The 18,735-nt window shown below is 41.3% G+C and overlaps 1 protein-coding gene across 1 annotated transcript in view; it reads left to right on the forward strand.

The window, feature by feature from the left end:
• Positions 1-18,735, forward strand: part of LOC122816350 (scavenger receptor cysteine-rich domain superfamily protein-like) — a 1,565,493-nt gene that overhangs the window by 421,180 nt on the left and 1,125,578 nt on the right. The gene's annotated exons all lie outside the window — the stretch shown is intronic.

Below are 18,735 nucleotides of genomic sequence, written 5' to 3' on the forward strand. Positions count from 1 at the left end.
TTCTACAAAGTCAACTTCAAGCTTATTATGACAGCAGTAGTAAATGTCATGACACCCGTGCAGATGGACAATATAGTTACAAATGCTGAATCATACACAGCTGCACTTAATTAGCACTTACCCGACTGCATGGATCATGCTATCCCAAACAGAGCCATGACGGTACCCACCAGAAAATGGACGCCACTCTGGGGGTCCACTGCCATGGACAAAATGTACAACAGAAGGAGGAGACTGTTGCAAAGTAGAGTACAATCCCATGGGTGGGGTAGCTCCCTGGTCTACCTCAGTAGAAATCTGAGATCCCTTATCACATCCTCCAAAGCTAGCTACATAAACATTACTGCGACTCATACCAAGGACTACCACAAAGCTTTCTGGAGGTATATCACTACTCTCGATGGCGATACCCACATCTGCTCTGACATACAGCGATTAGGCATGAACATTACAGAACCAACTAATATTGGCAACATTCTGGCAGATAGGTTCAGTGCTAACTTTACACCCCTCTCACATGCTAAAGGGCCCAAATCTATACAGGAACAATGCAGAGTCCCTGCGGTCACAACTACGCAGTTCTAAGCTGCACTCTCTAAAGCCAGGAACACAGAATCCATGTGACCGTACAACATCCCAGGCTGCGATTTACACAAACTTCAGAACGAAATGGCTCCCCACTTGGGTACCAAATTCACTAATAGCCTTGTATCAGGCATTGTGGACCCTGAATGGCGCACAGCAACAGTTATCACATTCCACAAAGGTGGCACCACAATGGACCAGAGGAACTATTGCCCTATACGCCTGACTAGACTGTTCTGCAAGGCTATGGAGCACATCATCATGGATCTCATTCACAGAGACATTGGTGGCCTCCAAACCTTTGATACCACCCAGTTTGGATTTGTTAGGGCCAGACCATGACTCCTAAACCTGGTGGAGTCCTTTGAGACAGTTACCAAGGTAGTAGATGAGGGCAAGAAGGTCCACACAGCCTACCTTGCCCTCTCAATAGCTTTCAACACCGTTCCCCATTCTGGTATTGTCAACATACACATCCACCTGCACATCAACTCCTACATCATGAGATGTTATGCAAAGTGGCTCACGGACAGGACCCACACAGTCAGGGTAGCATACCCTAGTTCCTACTGTAAATCAGTTACAATTGGCATACCCCAGTCCTCGGTCATAGGGCCCCTCATGTTCACTATATGCTTCTCTGAGGTACAGGCTAACACAGAAGGACTTACCCTGAATAGGTTTGCAGACAACTGCAAACTAGGGGCCATGATTGATTCACCAGCTGATACAGACACCCTCCATAAGGGTGTCACTGTGATGGATACCTGGTGTCAATAACATGGCCTCAAGCTGCATGCCACAAGGTGCATAGACATCCCCTTTGCATTACACCAATCACCCACTGACTATCACATAGGTGGTAGTCCCCTACATACATAAAACATTATAAAAGATCTTAGAACACAAGTAGATAGCACCCAATCCTTTAATAACCATATTGCCAAGGTGGCGTGGATATCCTTCTATGTGGCCACCCTAATCTGTAATGGGTTTGTAGCCAGAACAAAGGCAGCCATTGTACCTCTCTACTCATGACTTATGAAACACATTAAAGGGTACAACACCCCATTTGGGATGTACCTTATGAGACAACAGCAACAGCTTTAAATACCACAACATTAACACACCAAGAGGATTACTGACCTCCGAAGGATGACGTATGCAGCCCAACTACAGAAACCCCAACTGTACTCATTTGCATACTTCATACTCAGAGGTGATCTCTGCTGAACATACAAGGCCCATGTCCAAAACAATATTGATGGATATGCTCCACATAAGCAAAAGCCACTGAGAGCCACATACTCTGGGATATGTACCTAAACACAATGATGACTAGGATGTGCTGGAGGGATACATTCCTGAACCAGACACTCATCATGCTTTGGAACATGATTCCTATGTACATCAGGCAGGGACCCTCACTAGCACTCTTCAAGAGATACCTGGATGGTGGATGGGAGACAGACATGTACACCAGGGATCACTGCAGTAGGTCTACTGTACACAGGTGCAGGAAACAAATGGCTCTGCTGTTCACAGGCACAGGACACTAACCTAGGGAGGTGCCGCAAGTGAAAACACTGTAGTTGGGCTTATGAATGGACTTGGCCAGACAGCATAGTACCTAACTATGAACCTACGAAGCTATTACATGTCCTTTGTGCATGGATAATTGACTAGCTCTTCCATTTCAATTAGCTATCATGCTGATACACTGTCTGGTGACTACAAGTCATATGTATCCTGTTATTGTGTATTGTACATGCCAATAGACATATCTGATGTTTAAATAATATAACAGTAATGCTAGGTAAAATGTTAGACATATCTACCTACAATACTGTACACTTCACATTTTTGCAAAAATATCCCATAATGCAAATAATAATTGCACAGCAGGACCACCTTATACATGCTGTTCTCAGTTATACACCCATACATATGCCTACTGTTACAGTATATCAACATATACTATCCCCTGCTATGGCACATACTTGTTGGACAAACCCTGCCACTGACAGCGGCAGGAGTGGAATTGTTGTGTTTAAAGTCCTTATGTAGCATCCCTTGTGGTGTATGAGGTGTTTACCTTGTGGTCCACAGCAGTACATACGATTTCTACAAGCGTTACTATGCTCAACAATACATCACTACATAATACCTTTTCCCACTATATGCATTGCGTACACTTTACAGAACAGGCACTACATACACTAGCATACTAAGTGTTCTACATACCTTCTTAGTAGTCCGAGTTTACGAAAATATCAGTCTTATTCCTTTTCTGTTTTAACAGTTTTCTCATATGTACATATGGTTTGAATGTATGACAAGCCATCCTTTTATACGTAGATACCAGTAACATGTGGCATCCTGCCACCAACTGGTGGTCCAGAGTAGATGATTACATGCACATCAGCTGTGCAGCTACTCCATTAGCCAATTACATGGCAACAGTGGGGTATAATTGAATACTCCACTTGGGTATTGTCCCTTTGCCCTACCTTCGAGGAAGACGGCCTGGATGTGTTGTTTGTGAAGAATTGCAACTGATATATGGAGAGACACAGAGATATTTTAACTTCATGTCCCCCGTGTATTGTGTGTAACAGCTAGAGGATGTTGTTCTACATGTGAGTGCAGCTGTTATATCAACCGTCTGATACGAGACTATTGCAAACAAAACCTGTAACATCAGCGTCTGTTCCATTGTACAACAGCAATGATTTCACATAGCTCCATTATAGTGTGTCTCTCACAAGGTATGTTAAGGCTTCTGCAGATGTCATTGAGTGAGTGGATCTTTGTGATGCTATTACAGTCTGTATTGCAATTGTTTTGGGTGTGGGGGAGATGTAGATGGGTGTACATAGCAGATAAAGGTTTGTGGGGACTGCATTTATACATATTCCATATGTGTGTGAGGGCCCCTTCTGCAATTGAAGACCTATAATTTAGTAGACTAATACTATGGTTATTGCAGGCTTATTCATTAAGCCATTGTTAATTGGTTCCTATATAGCATGCAGGTGATGCTGGACCTTCAATCCCTCCGGAAATACATCAGTATGTAATGAAATGTTGCTACATGAAAGCTGTCTCGTGTATTTCTGTCACAGATATTTGCACTCATTGGAGTTGTGTTGGTGACTGAACCTCTTTGGCTTGGGTTGCCACCTTTTCAAATGGCCATAGTGGGACATTTGCAGGACACACATCAGATTTTAGAGGCTGACACATACCCACAGTCAGTAGAAAGTATAGAACTTTACATATATGCCTATATAAAAGCTTATATTCTTGTAGCGGTTTACTTGCTAATCTTGTTCCTTGTTATGTGTAGGTATGTTAGATACAGATGACTATTTTATGCAACCATTATATTAACTATGGAACATGCAGAATGTCTCGAGATTGTAGGACATTGGTATTTGTACTCATTTTGGTCAGGACACTACCGCACATAGAGGGACAGGTGTTAACCCCATGTTTAGCTCATGTCCATAGCACATATTTGTAATAGTGTATTATAGCAATAACCCATGCCTGGGTGTGGTTAATGTGAATTTACCCATGGTTGGTGTCATTTGTTCATGAGGATGAAGCCCGAGTGGCCAAACAAAGACAACTGTGGGTAAATCCAGCATTACCCACACCCAGGCATGGGTTATTGCTATAATATAGTCTCCATATCCTTTGTTCATAACGTTCAGTCATGGCGGAATTTGTGATTGCTATGGTCCATGTTGTGCACATATTTGAAGACTTCAACTGCTGTATACGGCATACTCATGGATTCAGGAACGCACACACGTCCAACAACCACATTACCATTCACAGACTCCCAAACCCCACAATACCGAACACTCGAACTCACAACAGTCAAACTCCCAGAACTAACGCAAACACAGAACACACACATGCACACACAGACACGTTGCTACCCATCACATCCAAACAAACCATCCAATACTGCATATGGCCAGGTGGCCATGCCCCATATACACCCCATGTGCGTGGCTGCTCCCCCCACACCACACCCAGTAGAGGCCTTAGATCAACTGGTGTCCTAGGCAAAGGTCACAATGGCACCCCCACCACACCGCCCAGTGCCCCCATCCTGGTCTACCTACACCAAATAAATACTGGTAAAGTGCCCCCACTAAAGTGGCTCCCTAGGCGGCTGCTTAGTTGGCCTATGCCTAAGGCCGGCTATGACAACACCTACTGTAATAATCTACCTCTGATTTAGCACGAACAGACACATGAAGCACACACACATTACAGTCCCACAGAAACACACACCGCACTCAGAACACACACTTACACAAACTACAGCAATCAGAAACACACTTAAACACAGTACCTACCTGGACCGCAGCACCAGCAGCAATAACTAAATGTCCTTTAACATCGTGATAATAATACTTGCAGTTCTAGTATTCCGGTACTGTGATCTTTCGGTCTTTAAGCCACGTGATTACATGTGTTGGTATGTAAAGCATTCGGTATTTGGTAGTATCCTATTTATTTGTACCTCCATGGTTGTGTACATGTTGTTAACCTATCTATATATTTGCAGATATATGTATATCCGTATATATCGACATATATCTCTCTATCACCCTTTCTATCTCTATTTTTATATATATATATATATATATATATATATATATATATATATATATGTATAGAGAGAGAGAGAACACACCTTTTGTTGGGTACATGGTGGTGTATACTGTTTCCTGAACTCCACCCTTTTGTGTTTTAACCTGTCACAATACACACCTGCCATTGGTACATCTCAGGTAGCTTAGTGGTAGGTGACTGTGTACATGGTTGCGTGTTCTACTCCTGGCAGTGGTCGTTTTACCTCTCAGAGCAGGCACTGTTAGTACAAGGGTGAAGAACACAGATTTCTGCTGTTCTGGCCAGCTTTGACCGTGATCTGCACGATATTCAGCAATGCTTAGACCTGTTTTGCGCATATCAGTGTAGTCATGTTTAAACGATGCTTACCGTCACTTGCCGCTGCATAAACCTGCTAACATGTGCTTAAATGTGCTCTAATGACCTGCATCCAACATACATTATTCGTGCCATCGGAATTATGTAACAGCCCTTGCAGGTCGTGGATCCGGGAACATGCACGACACAGTCAGTGGCTTTACCACTGGGGCATCTGGGATATGTACAAGTGTTATGGTGTTTTGTATGTGGACTGTACTATGGCTGTTCCTCCATACTGCAAACAAATGTGTAACTCAGTTAGTTTACATATGGATGACACCTATTAATGGTATGTCCAAGTGATGTTTAATGAATGTGCTCCAGCTATGGGAATCCATGTCACCATGAGCCACACACTGTAATGTGCTACAACTTGCCACAACCATAACTGGAGAATGCTGGGGTGACAGATACCTGTCATGGGTACTCCCCATGCTTTGGAACTACATCCCTGATTACATTATATGGAGCCCCTCATTAAAACACCAGGGAATTCTTGCAGAGTGGTTGGGGAACAGTGGTTACACCCCAGGGATCCCACAATTGGCTCTGCTCCACAGATGGACAGTTAGTTAATCAATGGGGTGGCGACAGCAGACACATTTTGGCTAGGCTGATGAATGGCCTCTGACAATCAGGCATGTACCTACCGATGTACCTAGGAACCTATACATACAGTATCAACACATGCTGTTAGCTTCATTTACTGTTCAGGTGTTGACTTACCTTGTACCAATAGTTGTTGTTTGTGCAATAGTTGAGGGCTGCCTATGTAGGATTCACACAGTAGACCACCTACACATAACAATTTACAGGTGGTCGTGTGTGTGTGCCATCCATTTTACTGTGTGTGCAGGTGGAGAAGTGTGTCAGTCCATAGGGGCCTACACTGTCAGTGTATGTGCTATATGTTCCCTCTTTGCCAAGGCATGGGCATATTGGGCATGCCTCCATCTGCCTACTGGGGCTGGCACAGGGTGTTCGTGGTCTGAATCCCTCTGTGCCTGTGATGCCCTTGGCAATTGCGGTGGGCTGTGAGGGCCTTCACCATTATGTCCCTGCTGCAGCTGTTTCCGCAGGATCATATTATGTAGCATGGCACATACTATGAAGATGTGGGCACACGTGCCTGGAGAGTACTGCAAGGCTCCACCAGATATGTCCATGCAACAGAACCGTGATTTCAGCATCCCAAACACATGCTCTGTGATGATTCTGGTTTGTGTGTGTGCCTCATTATGGTGTTCTTGCATGGGTGTGAGTGCATTTCTGATGGGAGTCATCATCCATGGCTCTTGTGCATAGCCAGCATCCCCCACAAGGTGGCCATATGGGATGTCCCCCCTGACAAATACCTGATACAGCTGTGAGGCATGCCAGATGTGGGAGTCATGGTAGCTTCCAGGGCTGCCAGCACACACATCTGTGATAATGCCCTGGGCATTGCACACAACCTGGCAGTTGATGGAGTGGTATCCCTTGCGGTTTATGTAGCGCCTACCATGCTCACTGCATGGTGACTTGATATGTATGTGCGTGCAGTCTATTGCACCCAGTACCTCTGGGTAGTCTGCCACATGGTGGAAGAGACACATATTGCTGGCCAACTCCTCCTGAGTTTGGGGGAAGTATATATGCTCATTGGCATGTGGTAACATAGCATGCAGGAACTGGTGAAGTACCCTGGATGTTGATGCCTGTGAGATCCCCATGATATCTCCAGTTGGCCTTTGAAAGGTACCTGTGGCTAGTATTCTCAAGCTTACACATACCTTTGTGTCCACTGGGATGGGTTCCCCTCTGTTGTTTCTGAATCTGAGATGTAGCTGGCACAGCTCAACAATTTGCTGTATGATGTCCCTGTCCACCCTGTCCACCCTGTAATGCTCTACTATCACCAGATCATGTAGCCCCTGGTAGGTTACCCTTGGTCTGAACACTCTTCTCCTCCTCCGGAGCCTGAGGTGGTTGTCAGCATCATCCTCCACACCACCTTCAGTCTGCAACACATGGCGATGAATCACAGCTATGGCAGCTCTCAACAAGTACATTATAAAAGTTCCCCGTCTGTTTACACCGATGGTGCAGTGTTTGGGAATACACGAGAGTGTGTGAGGTGCCTTCACACTTTATACCATTGTGCTTTGAACACTGATGATGTCATAGGGTGTGTATGTACAATCAGAGCTGCAGGGTATCTTACTTATGTGTTTTACCACAGGTACTTCTATTGTGGTGCATTTGGTGTTGAATTACATTTAGCTGCCATGGATCACCTCTTGCCCTTGCCTTCACTTTTCATAACGATTCCCCTCACATTGTCAGGCATGCATCCAGCAGCCTACTTTCTTGTTTTGTACTTTTCCAAACCAGGATTGTGTTGCAAAATGTGTTCGATAGCTGATCTACTGCAGGTTTGCTTTGCTCTGCGGTGACAGTTCTCTTTTCTTTGCAATCCGACACCTCCTCTATCCTGTTCTGCAGGTTGCTACTAGCAGCCTTGTTAGCTGCTGTCAATGGCCCACTGTGAGTTAATAGGTGTTAATTACTCAGTTGTACTCCAATTACCCTACTGCGGCATTTCCTTATTGTCTTCCTGTAACCTTCCTGTTTCAGCTTTGGTGCGCACTGCGTCCGGCTGTTTACCGGGTTTCGAGCGTTGTCATCCACATATACATGCGCTTTTGAGCACGATGTGTGCTCTCTGCTAAGCAAAGCTATGGCTACATCCACACCCCTATCCTTCGGCTTTGCTTAGCAATGGGCAACTCGGATTTGCAATACTCCAATGTGCTTACAGCTATGGTGGCACACCCCACTGCTGATGTCATGTATACCTCCAGGCCACTCCTCGGTGTTGTACCACTGCACCGTATGGTACATCCTTAGGCCGGCGGGACATTTGCGATTCAGTATTACTTGCCTCATTTGCATGGCATTGACTACTAATTCATAGTTACCTCGCCAAACACTGTCACAGACCCTTAGCAACCCTTGCAGTTTGGTTGTGGTGTAGCATGCATACCATTGACTATTATGGTGAAATCATGATTTGTGTTACGTTGCAATTTTATGACATCTGCATATATTTTCCTTGTGTTCCCATTTGTGCACACATGCCCTGCGGTTGTACTTTGCGTTAGTGTGGCCATGACATTAAATGTTATTTTTTATGTGTTGTGTATGTTTTTTTATGCCATTGGCTGTATATTTAGCCATTGGCATATGTTAACTTTGTAATACGTAAGTTTGGTCCACTTTCATGGCTCCGATGTTCTGTTTGGAAAAATGTAAACCGTTTTTTTTTTGGTTTACATTTCTGTATGCTTACGCTATGCCTGCACCACTTCATGAATCGCTATGTACCTTCATTTGCATGCTGCACTACTGAGCATGGGGTGATTAGCATACATGAGCTGAGAGCTGCGCAGATCTGGTTTACGCTGGTCGTGCACGTGGAATTGGATCGTACCTGAATCGCTCGGTGGCCATATTTGGTGTTATACCACCTATGCTATGCCTGCGCCTAGTGCAAGCTTCATGAATCCCGGGGATTATCTATGTGCAGTGGGTAGTTTGTTGAATGGTTTTGGCTGCATGAAATTCATTTACATGCATTACTTCACTTTCTATTAATAGGTTTAATTTGTGTGCTGTCTGTGCATTATTTAGGCTCTTATTTAAAGAACTAGAGATGCTATTAACTGCTGGTACATTTACTTATATAAATATTAAGTCAGTTTAGAAAAAAATTTACTGCTTTTTCTTATTAAAAGTAGAAAAATGGCTTTCTGTTTAACTCATGAGTGTTAAACGCAGTCATGAGCCATTTTTACAGTAACTGTTTCTTGTCAGTCCATTTTCCTACCTAGTGTTAGTTAAATTGTTTTAGAATGTTTTTTCACATACCTCAAGCTGTCTTTCAACTTATAGCAGTCTGGATTCCATATTCAAGCTGCTTGTCTAGCAGGAAGTGCATTTTTAACATTAACCCTCATTTACAGAAAGTAAACTTTTAGAATGTTAAAACAAGCAGCAGAAACACATTAATAGAACATTTAAAATTAATCTAGTTAATTTTAAAACATATCCATGTAGCTTTTTTTGCTCATTATCTTTTAAAAAGTGGAATAATGAAAAGAAAAAAAAAGGAAGAAGAATGCAGTGGGAAGAAGAAAAACAAGACATCTGCAGAGTTAAAGACAACTGGTTGTTGTTGTTGTCTTTCAGCTTTTCCCGGTTAGGGGTCGCCACAGCGGAACTCCGGTCAGCTAATGATTGGCAGTAGATTTTTATGTGCCAAGTTGCCGGCCCTGACGCACAACCTACAACGAAGGTACGCCCACTCACGCATGTTTCCACACAGAAGACGATCTAGCTGAGAATTGTACAGGACAACGTCTTACTGCGAGGCGACAATGCTACCACAGCACCACCACCGCAGTTCAGACTTAAAGACAACTGGTACTAATTTCTATTTAGTGACATCTTGTGGTCATCCTATTTATAGTTAAGTGAAAGTTGTATCCTTTACACAAGTACAGCGTAAATATAATGTACTCATGCAGCAGATCATCACAGTACAAAGAAGTCATTTATAGTGATGAATTTGCTTGTTTAAAACAATATTACTGGTTTTAACGTGTCATGAAAGAAGCTGAAAAAACTAATATAACTTTAATAATAATGAATTATGCAGAATACTTCTGATAAACAAAGAAGTACCTATTACAATAATGGAATTTCCTCTACAGTTTCTCTGGTTCTGTAACATGCTACTTGTTATATTGTTCCCACAAATATTTACACACTGTCAGACTGGATTTTTGATTATTCAGTCTAAACATTGCAGGGCTTGGCATTGTGAGCCCTGATATTTTAAAAGGTTACTTTCCTTAATTGATCCATTACTGTCACTGACCTAATATATTGTTTCATACCCACATTTCATTTATGCAAGTACAAACCATTAACATCTTTGCTAGCTATGTCTTATATTTCTAAAATTTTCTGACTTTTGCATTGTTCAAGGGCTATCTGGTATTTTCTACCTGGGCTCCCTCCAAATACACATTCTTCACAAAATAGATAGTTTCATTAAATGAGATCTATCAAGTAAAATAACTAATCTGCTTCTTGTGACAGACAACGGTACACTCAAAGGTTTAATCTCATAATACATATAACAAACACATAGACCATGGATGATCCACAGATAATGGAAGAGCTAAGATATAATACAAAGATGTAAGCTAAGCATCATGACTGTTGGTAGAATACAGAATACTTACAAATGCAGAGCATGAATGAAGTTGATAGCATAGTAAACAGAGAATGGCATGTGCCATACATACCATCTGGTAGTGTATTAAAATATCATTATAGTGAGCTATTAATCATCTGAAAGTTGGTAAAATAAAGATTAAGAATCTATACTTAAGTAAATGATACTACATTGCAGTTCTATATACATAAGGACATCCACATGCAAAAACATGCTCAAATTGAAATAGAAATTTACACAGGCCACACTGTCTAGTCATAAATAAGGGTCCTACAGATGTATTTACCCAAGGTATAACTAACTGCCTACAAAAACTAAATATCTCCTTAATCGTTTGATATTACTTTAATATACAGCTCATACCTCTCAACCTCTTAGAGCAAAAAATCTGGACAAAGCCTAAAATGATGGGGGGACAAATAGGGACAGATTTTAAATATTGCTCTTAAAAATTTAGAAAGTTGATAGAATAGTAGGTTTTGCATTAGCATGACTTTTCTGAAGGACGTGGAATCTTAAACTCAAATGTTTGTCATTATTTAATGACTTCAATCCTCAGTTATTTGCCAGAAAAGTACAAATTTTAGGAGGAACACACCAAAAATATGAGGCAAAAATCTGGACATTCTGTGAAAATCTGTACAGTTGACAAGTATGTGTCCCAGTGCTTTTCTTGAAATGCAGTTGTGAAATCAGACACGTGATGTGATGCCCAAAAAAGCTGTGCAATGCAACAAAACTGTAAGGTTAAACACAGGGGGTACTTCATTACTAAAATGCAAATGAAAACAAGTATGCAGGAAGCTAACATATCTTATATGGGAAAACATATGGTCCCCACGTCTGCATACTGGTTGCTATAAAATTGTTTTTTTTTGTTTGTTTTGTTTTTTTTTTTAATACAAAATTATTTTTACAAACATTTGACTGGAAACTATTGACAGTGATTATAAACTTGCTCTGAGAGAAATATATTTATTTGACTTCTCTATAGATATTAATTTGCATTTAACAGCATTTATAAACATTACTTTACTTATATTTTAATATAAGCTGTTGTCTTCTGTGCTATATGAAACAGTTTTGAGGAAAATATGCTTAAAACAACTCAATCTGCTCAACGTCTGTTGCCTTAACTACTCAACGTTACTTCGCTAATTATTGGAAAATAATATTAATGAGCAGATTAAGTCTTCAAAATGGTCTGCATTTGTTAGTGAAATATGTACTTTATTTTTATAATAAACTGACTTTGAAATCATTTCAATCATTTTTCATCTCCTGTTGGTATGATGAATACAACAACTTGATCCACACATTTCAGAATATGGCAATGAAAACTACTATAAGCAAATTTGTAAGCACATGATACTTAAAATATAATCATAAAAGAATGCTTCCTGTGCAGAAGTTGGGTGTTAAATGCATATTCCGAGTACTATATGTATTTATGGCAAAATACATACATTAATAATACAAGCATTCACTTAAAACACTTGTTTAAATATTTACTCTCGTGCATAGATACATAGAACATCTTCACTCTCTTAACTGTTAATATGCATATCACACACCTATTCATAACTTACAAACACATGCACACAGTTATATATATATGCACATCCATGTAAATATATTATGCATAAATACAGTGGATATAAAATGTTTACACACCCCTGTTAAAATGTCAGGTTTTTGTGATATAAATAAATGAGACCACAATAAATAATTTCAAAACTTTTCCCATTTTTAATGTTACCTATAACCTGTACAATTCAACTGAAAAACAAGCAAATCTGTTAGGGGAAAATATAAAAAATAAAAAAACGTACAATAAGCTGGTTGCATAAGTGTGCACATCTTTAAACTAATACTTTGCTGAAGCACCTTTTGATTTAATTAGAGCATTCAGTCTTCTTGGGTAGGAGTCTATCAGCATGGCACATCTTGACTTGACAATATTTGCCCACTCTTACCTGCAAAAGTGCTCCAAATTGGTCAGATAACAAGGGTATCTCTTATGCACAATCCTCTTCAGGTCACCCGATATATCATCAAATCAGAGAATTTTTGTTCCATGCTGGAGGTTTGAATGTATATAAGTTTGATATTTTTTTATATCTGTCTATAATAAGAGTGATTAGCACTTGTTTATTACATTTTAAGCTAAGTCATTTTAAATTAGTACATTTACATGTTCCTATGAATGTTGACATATAATTGTCTCTCATTAAAAATCAGTCGACTTAATAATCCATTGAAGAGGAGTAACTTAAACAAACATTTAAAATTGCATAATTTTCTTATAAAAAACACATTTGTTCATAGGTTCATAGGTAGGCACTAGGCTATCAGCCCAAGGGCCTAAGTAAGCCTAGCCAATAAGGTTCCCTGGCTTACGCAACCCAAGAAAGTTAATTTCCTGTACCCCTGTCGAGCAGAGCCACAGAAGTGATCCCCTGGGTGTATTTCCTATTTCACATCCACTCATCAAGATTTTTCTTGAAGAGTGCTAATGAGGAACTTTGCTTGACATAGATGAGTAGCTTGTTCCAGAGTATATGAAGTCTCTTGGACAGGAATATATCCATCCATCATATCCTGTTTATTGTGGTGACAAGGTTTAGGTTCCTAGAGCATGTAGCTTGGAAGGATTGGGATTTCTTTAGGTGTAGCATGTCCAGCAGCTCTGGGTTTAACATAGCTTTATATGTTAGGTAGAGATATTCTCAGAGTAGGTGATATGCTACAGAGTAAAGCTGGAGTTTTTTGAAATGGTCAGTGTAGGGCATCTGTTTGAGGCCAGTAATCCTCTTTGTGAGGTACTTCTGTAGCATTTCCGGTTGCTGCAGATGTCTTGTGAGGTACATTCCAAAAGGGGCATTGTACTCTATAATGGGTCTAATGAGTGCCGAGTAGAGGGAACAATGACCTCTTTGTTCCTGGATGAGAACCCTTTTGTGCTGAGGTGTGCCACATAGAAGGATTTCCTGATTACTGTGGCAATGTGATTATCAAAGGAGAGACTACTGTCCACCTGGGTCCCAAGGTCTCTTATCACACATTTGACTTTAAGTAGACTGCCGTTTATGTGGTAGTTCATGGGTACAGAGTTTTTTACCAAAGGCGAAGACAATGTACTTTTTTGGCATTGAGCTGGAGGTCATGCCTCTGACACCAAGCATCTGTCTCAGTGAGGCCCTTCTGTAGGATGTCCACATCATTTGGGGACTCGACTATGGCTCCTAGTTTGCAGTCAACTGCAAACTTTGTTAGCCAGAGGCCTTCTGTGTTAGCCTGTACTTCAGAGAAGTAGATACCAAACAAGAGATATCCCAGGACTAAACCCTGTGGTACTCCACTTGTCACTGGTTTGAAGTCATATTTGGCATCTGCAACTTTTACAGTGTGGGTTCTGTCAGTGAGCCAGTTGGCAACCCATTTTGTGACATAGGGATTTATACCTAGTTTAGCGAGTTTAGCTATAATTCCAGAAAAGGTGATGGTGTCGAAAGCCTTGGCGAGGTCAAGATAGGCTGTGTGAACCACCTTACCCTCATCTACGGCTTTGGTGACTGCCTCAAAGAAGTCAATCAGGTTCAGAAGGCATGATCTGCCTTTCACAAACCCAAACTGGGTGGGATCCAGAGCTTGGAGGTTACCAATGTTCTTGCTTATGAGTTCCATACATTCCATGGCCTTGCAGACCAGGCTCATCAGGCTAATAGGTTGATAGTTCCCAGGATCAGTGGTGGCTCCCTCTTTGTGGAGTGGGATAACTGTAGCTGTGCACCATTCAGTGGGCACAAAGCCTGATGTGAGATTATGATTGAACATGGTGCTTAGGTGGGGAGCCATTTAGTTCTAAAGTTTGTGTAAAACGCAGCCTGGGATGTTGTTTGGTCCCATGTATGCTGTGTTTTTGGTTTTAGAGAGTGCAGCTTTTACCTGCAAAGATGTGATTACAGGGACTCTGCATTCTTCCTGTATAGATATGGGCCCTTTAGGGGGTGAGAGGGGGGTAAAGTTAGCACTGAACCTATCTGCCAGGATGTTGGCAATATCAGCTGGTTCTGTAATTTTCATGCCATTGTGCTGTAACTGAGAGCAGATCTGAGTGTTGCAATTGAGATTCTTGACATAGTTATAGAATGCTTTGTGGTTGCCCTTAGAATCAGTGATGATTTTATTTTCATAGCTAGCTTTGGAGAATGTTATAAGGGATCTCAGCATCTTATTGAGGCTGACCAGGGAGCTCTGCCACTCATGGGATTTTACTCTCTTTTGCAACAGTTTCTTCCTTCTGTTATAGAGTTTGTTTATGGCAGAGGACCACCAGATTGGCTTCCTTTTTTTGGAGTATAGCATCTTGGTTCTGTTTGGGATAGCATGATCCATGCACTTGTCTAAGTGCTTATAGAGTGCATTTGTGTAGGATTCAGCAGCCATAACTGTATTGTCCATCTACATGAGTGTCATGAAGTTCTCCACTTCTGTCTTAAGAAGCATGAATTTGGCTTTGGAGAAATGTTTTATTGTGGTTTCCTTAATGGTGGGTGGGAGAGGGATTTGGATATCTAGGGTGATTAGCTTATGATCAGATCTGACCAATGAGGAGTTGACTTCAGGTGTGGAACACTGGTCACTCATGTTGGTAATGACTAGGTCTAGGACATTGTTGCCCCTTCTGGGGGTGTGGATAAATTGATCCAGGGCATTGGAATTTATGAATTCCAGAAAGCGTTGAGAAAAGGAGTTGTTACATGAGTAGTTTTCCCAGTTAATGGAGGGGTAGTTGAAATTGCCCATTATTAGGGTGTTTGGTTGAACCATTATATTTTCCAGTATATCAAGAAAAGAGGAGTGGGAATCCTGGGGCATGGTGGGGGATCTTTCGCAAGCTACAATTTGGATTGCAGTTTTGCCCAGAGTTAGTTGCACTTGGATAACCTCAGATTCATTATGCTGTGCAACTAGCCTGGAGGTGTGGATATCCTTAATGAATGTGGACACACCTCCGCCTTGGCTGTTCTGGTCCAGATTAGATGGTTGAAAAGTGTAGTATGCGTTATAGCCTGGTAATGTAGCGGTGTTCTCTGGATCCTTGAACAAGGTCTCAGTCACTGCACAGATATCAATGTTCTCCATTTTAAGGAGTGCCTTGAGTGAGTGCATTTTGAGATTTAGACTTCTAGCAATGAGTAGCATTACCCTCAGTTTTTGCTTGCCTGTTCCTTTTGCTATGGTGAATTTGTCATTTGAACCTTGCCTAAAAAAGGCACTAAGGGGTGGCAAGACCCTTAGCCGGTATCCGAAATCCCAGGGGCAAGTGTAGCCCATCTCTGGCAAAGCATCGTGGTCTGTCGACCATTTCATCCCAGGCAGACAGATACTGGATCCCATTAGAATGACACCAGAAGTTTAGCCAATTGTTGATGTCAATCATTTTGTTCTTGTACTGCGGTATCATTCTGGGCAATGGCAATGGCAGGATGCTACTCAGGGCTAGAGTCATACTTGCCTGGGTTACATGTCTCTTTTCATGTAGTCCAGGGAGGTACATCTCTGGTTGTTCACATGGACAATGACAGAGTCATATTTGTGCTTGTTGTGGAGTGACCTGATTGCATGGGTTATGAAGTGGATCCTGGCACCCAACAGGCAGCTGACAGTAACCTTCTCCTTGTTTAGTCTGGTGAGTGGGACATCAGTGTGCCTGACTATAGAGTCACCTATGACCAGTGTGTGGGTACGTTGTTTTGCCTTATGGGCTGTGGTTTATTGGCACACTGAGTCTGTGGGCTATGTGTCATTTGGGTTGTGTTGGGGGGGTGGAGGTTGCTTGTGTTTCTGCTTTGGAGGTCTCTGTTGCTTGAGCAGATTATTATTGAAAGCCTCTGTGAATGTTTTTGTGTTTCTATGTGTGGATTTTGGTGGTGTAGGTTTAGTGGGACTATGTGAATGAGTGTAGATGTGGTGCAAGTGTTTACCTTCTCCTCTTAACTGTCAAGTTCAGTCTTGGTTGTAGAGAGATTTACCTCCTGTTTGGCTATATAAGTGCATCTCTCTCAGGTTGTTGTGTTAGGTGGCAGGAGGAGAGGGTTGTCTTTGTACATGAGGCAATTGCTACATTGCTCTAAGATGCCCAGATTCATCAGATAGACAGGAGAGAACACTGGGAGCTGACCCCTTGGACATGCCTGAATAAAAAAATACTTTCCTCTAGACATGTGAGGAAAGTGAGTACAAAAACTGTTTTCCTCTAGGTAAAGAGGAAGGTTGAGTACTGTAGTAATTTGCAGCTTATTTAGTGCCAACAACAAGCTCTGAACAACTGCTGAGCATGAATAAGCAAATTCAAGTGCTACAACTAAGAATTTGTAGCTGGATCTTGTGTAGATAGGCTACCTATTTCTTACCACTCCAACTAATAAGCTAAAATGCTTCCCTCCAACACAGAAAGACTTGGGGGGCCCAGAAACTTACAAACATTCCTGGATACAGCAAATCTGTATCTGGACTAGACTAGTTACACGAAAGCTGGGAAACATGCACAAATGTGGGCTTTTAAACCAGAAAGTTAAAAGAGATGGAAAAACTGCCAAACGGCCAATAAACTACAATTTCTGGGCCAGAAACTATGCTTGTGGTAGATAGGCTACCTAGTGCTTACCACTCCCACTGATAAGCTAGAAGGCTTCCCTCTAAGACAGAAAGGCTTTGTGGGCTCAGAAGCTTACAAACAGTCCTGATTACAGCAAATCTGTATCTGGACTAGACTAGTTACAGGAAAGGCAGGAAAAAAACTTAGAATTTTTTTTTTTTGGAAAGTGGAAAGGGAGAAAGGCGAAACAGAAGATAATTCAAAATTAAGGACCTACGTGGCTTGCCCTTCACAAATATTCTCTCTGTATTAGGGAGAATGAGCTAGTAGCACTAGACTCAAATAGAGCTGGGATAAAGCTGAACAGATGGGACTGGTAGGAGTGTCTCAAGTCAAAATATGATCTCACTGTATTCGGTTGAGTGAGCAAATGAGATAGACCCAGGAGGAGTGTTCAAACACAAATTTACAGGAGGGGCAGGCAATTTCAAAGCTACCAAGATTAATACCAGAACAAGAATAGGGAGGGCGGGCAGGAAACTAACTGGAGAGACAGAGAGAGACCACAGTATTCTATGAAACAATTAAATAGAAAAATAAATAACTACAGAGAGACACAGGTCACAGTATTCAATGAAATAATTAAATAGACAGAAAAATAAAATGCAGTACAATCTTTAACACTGCAGTTTGTAGTTAACTCAGCTAGTAATGCAGTTGATTGTAGGTATGTAGCAGAAGCCAAACAACTCAGATATTGAGCAGTAATAAATTCAAAGATATGTGCCTAACACTTATAAATACAGAGAAACCCTCTAGGCTAAGAGTTTAACACTGAATATCAGTGAAGTGAAACACAATAGCCCCCACTTACTGCAGAGACAGATAGAGACAACAGTATTCTGTGAAACAATTAAACAGAAAACTAAATGACTACAGAAAGACACAGACCATAACATTCAATGAAACAATTAGACAGAAAAATAAAATGCAGTGTGATCATTAACACTGCAAGTTTGCAGTTAACTCAGCTAGTAATACAGTTGATTTCAGGTATGTAGCAGAAGCCACACAACCCAGATATTTGTTATCTGAAGATGTTGATATATCGATGTTAAAAGATTAGTCAACTCTTGTGAGCTCTCATTTTAAATCAAAAAGGAGAGGCAATCTTATTCTTTGGAGAAATTCATTACCTATACCTAAAATATTAAATACATATTCAGGCAAAAATGTCATGTTGGGT

This window comes from Protopterus annectens, chromosome 1.part1 (genome assembly GCF_019279795.1).
Source record: "Protopterus annectens isolate FY-2018-M chromosome 1.part1, PAN1.0, whole genome shotgun sequence".
NCBI classification, from domain to species: domain Eukaryota; kingdom Metazoa; phylum Chordata; order Ceratodontiformes; family Protopteridae; genus Protopterus; species Protopterus annectens.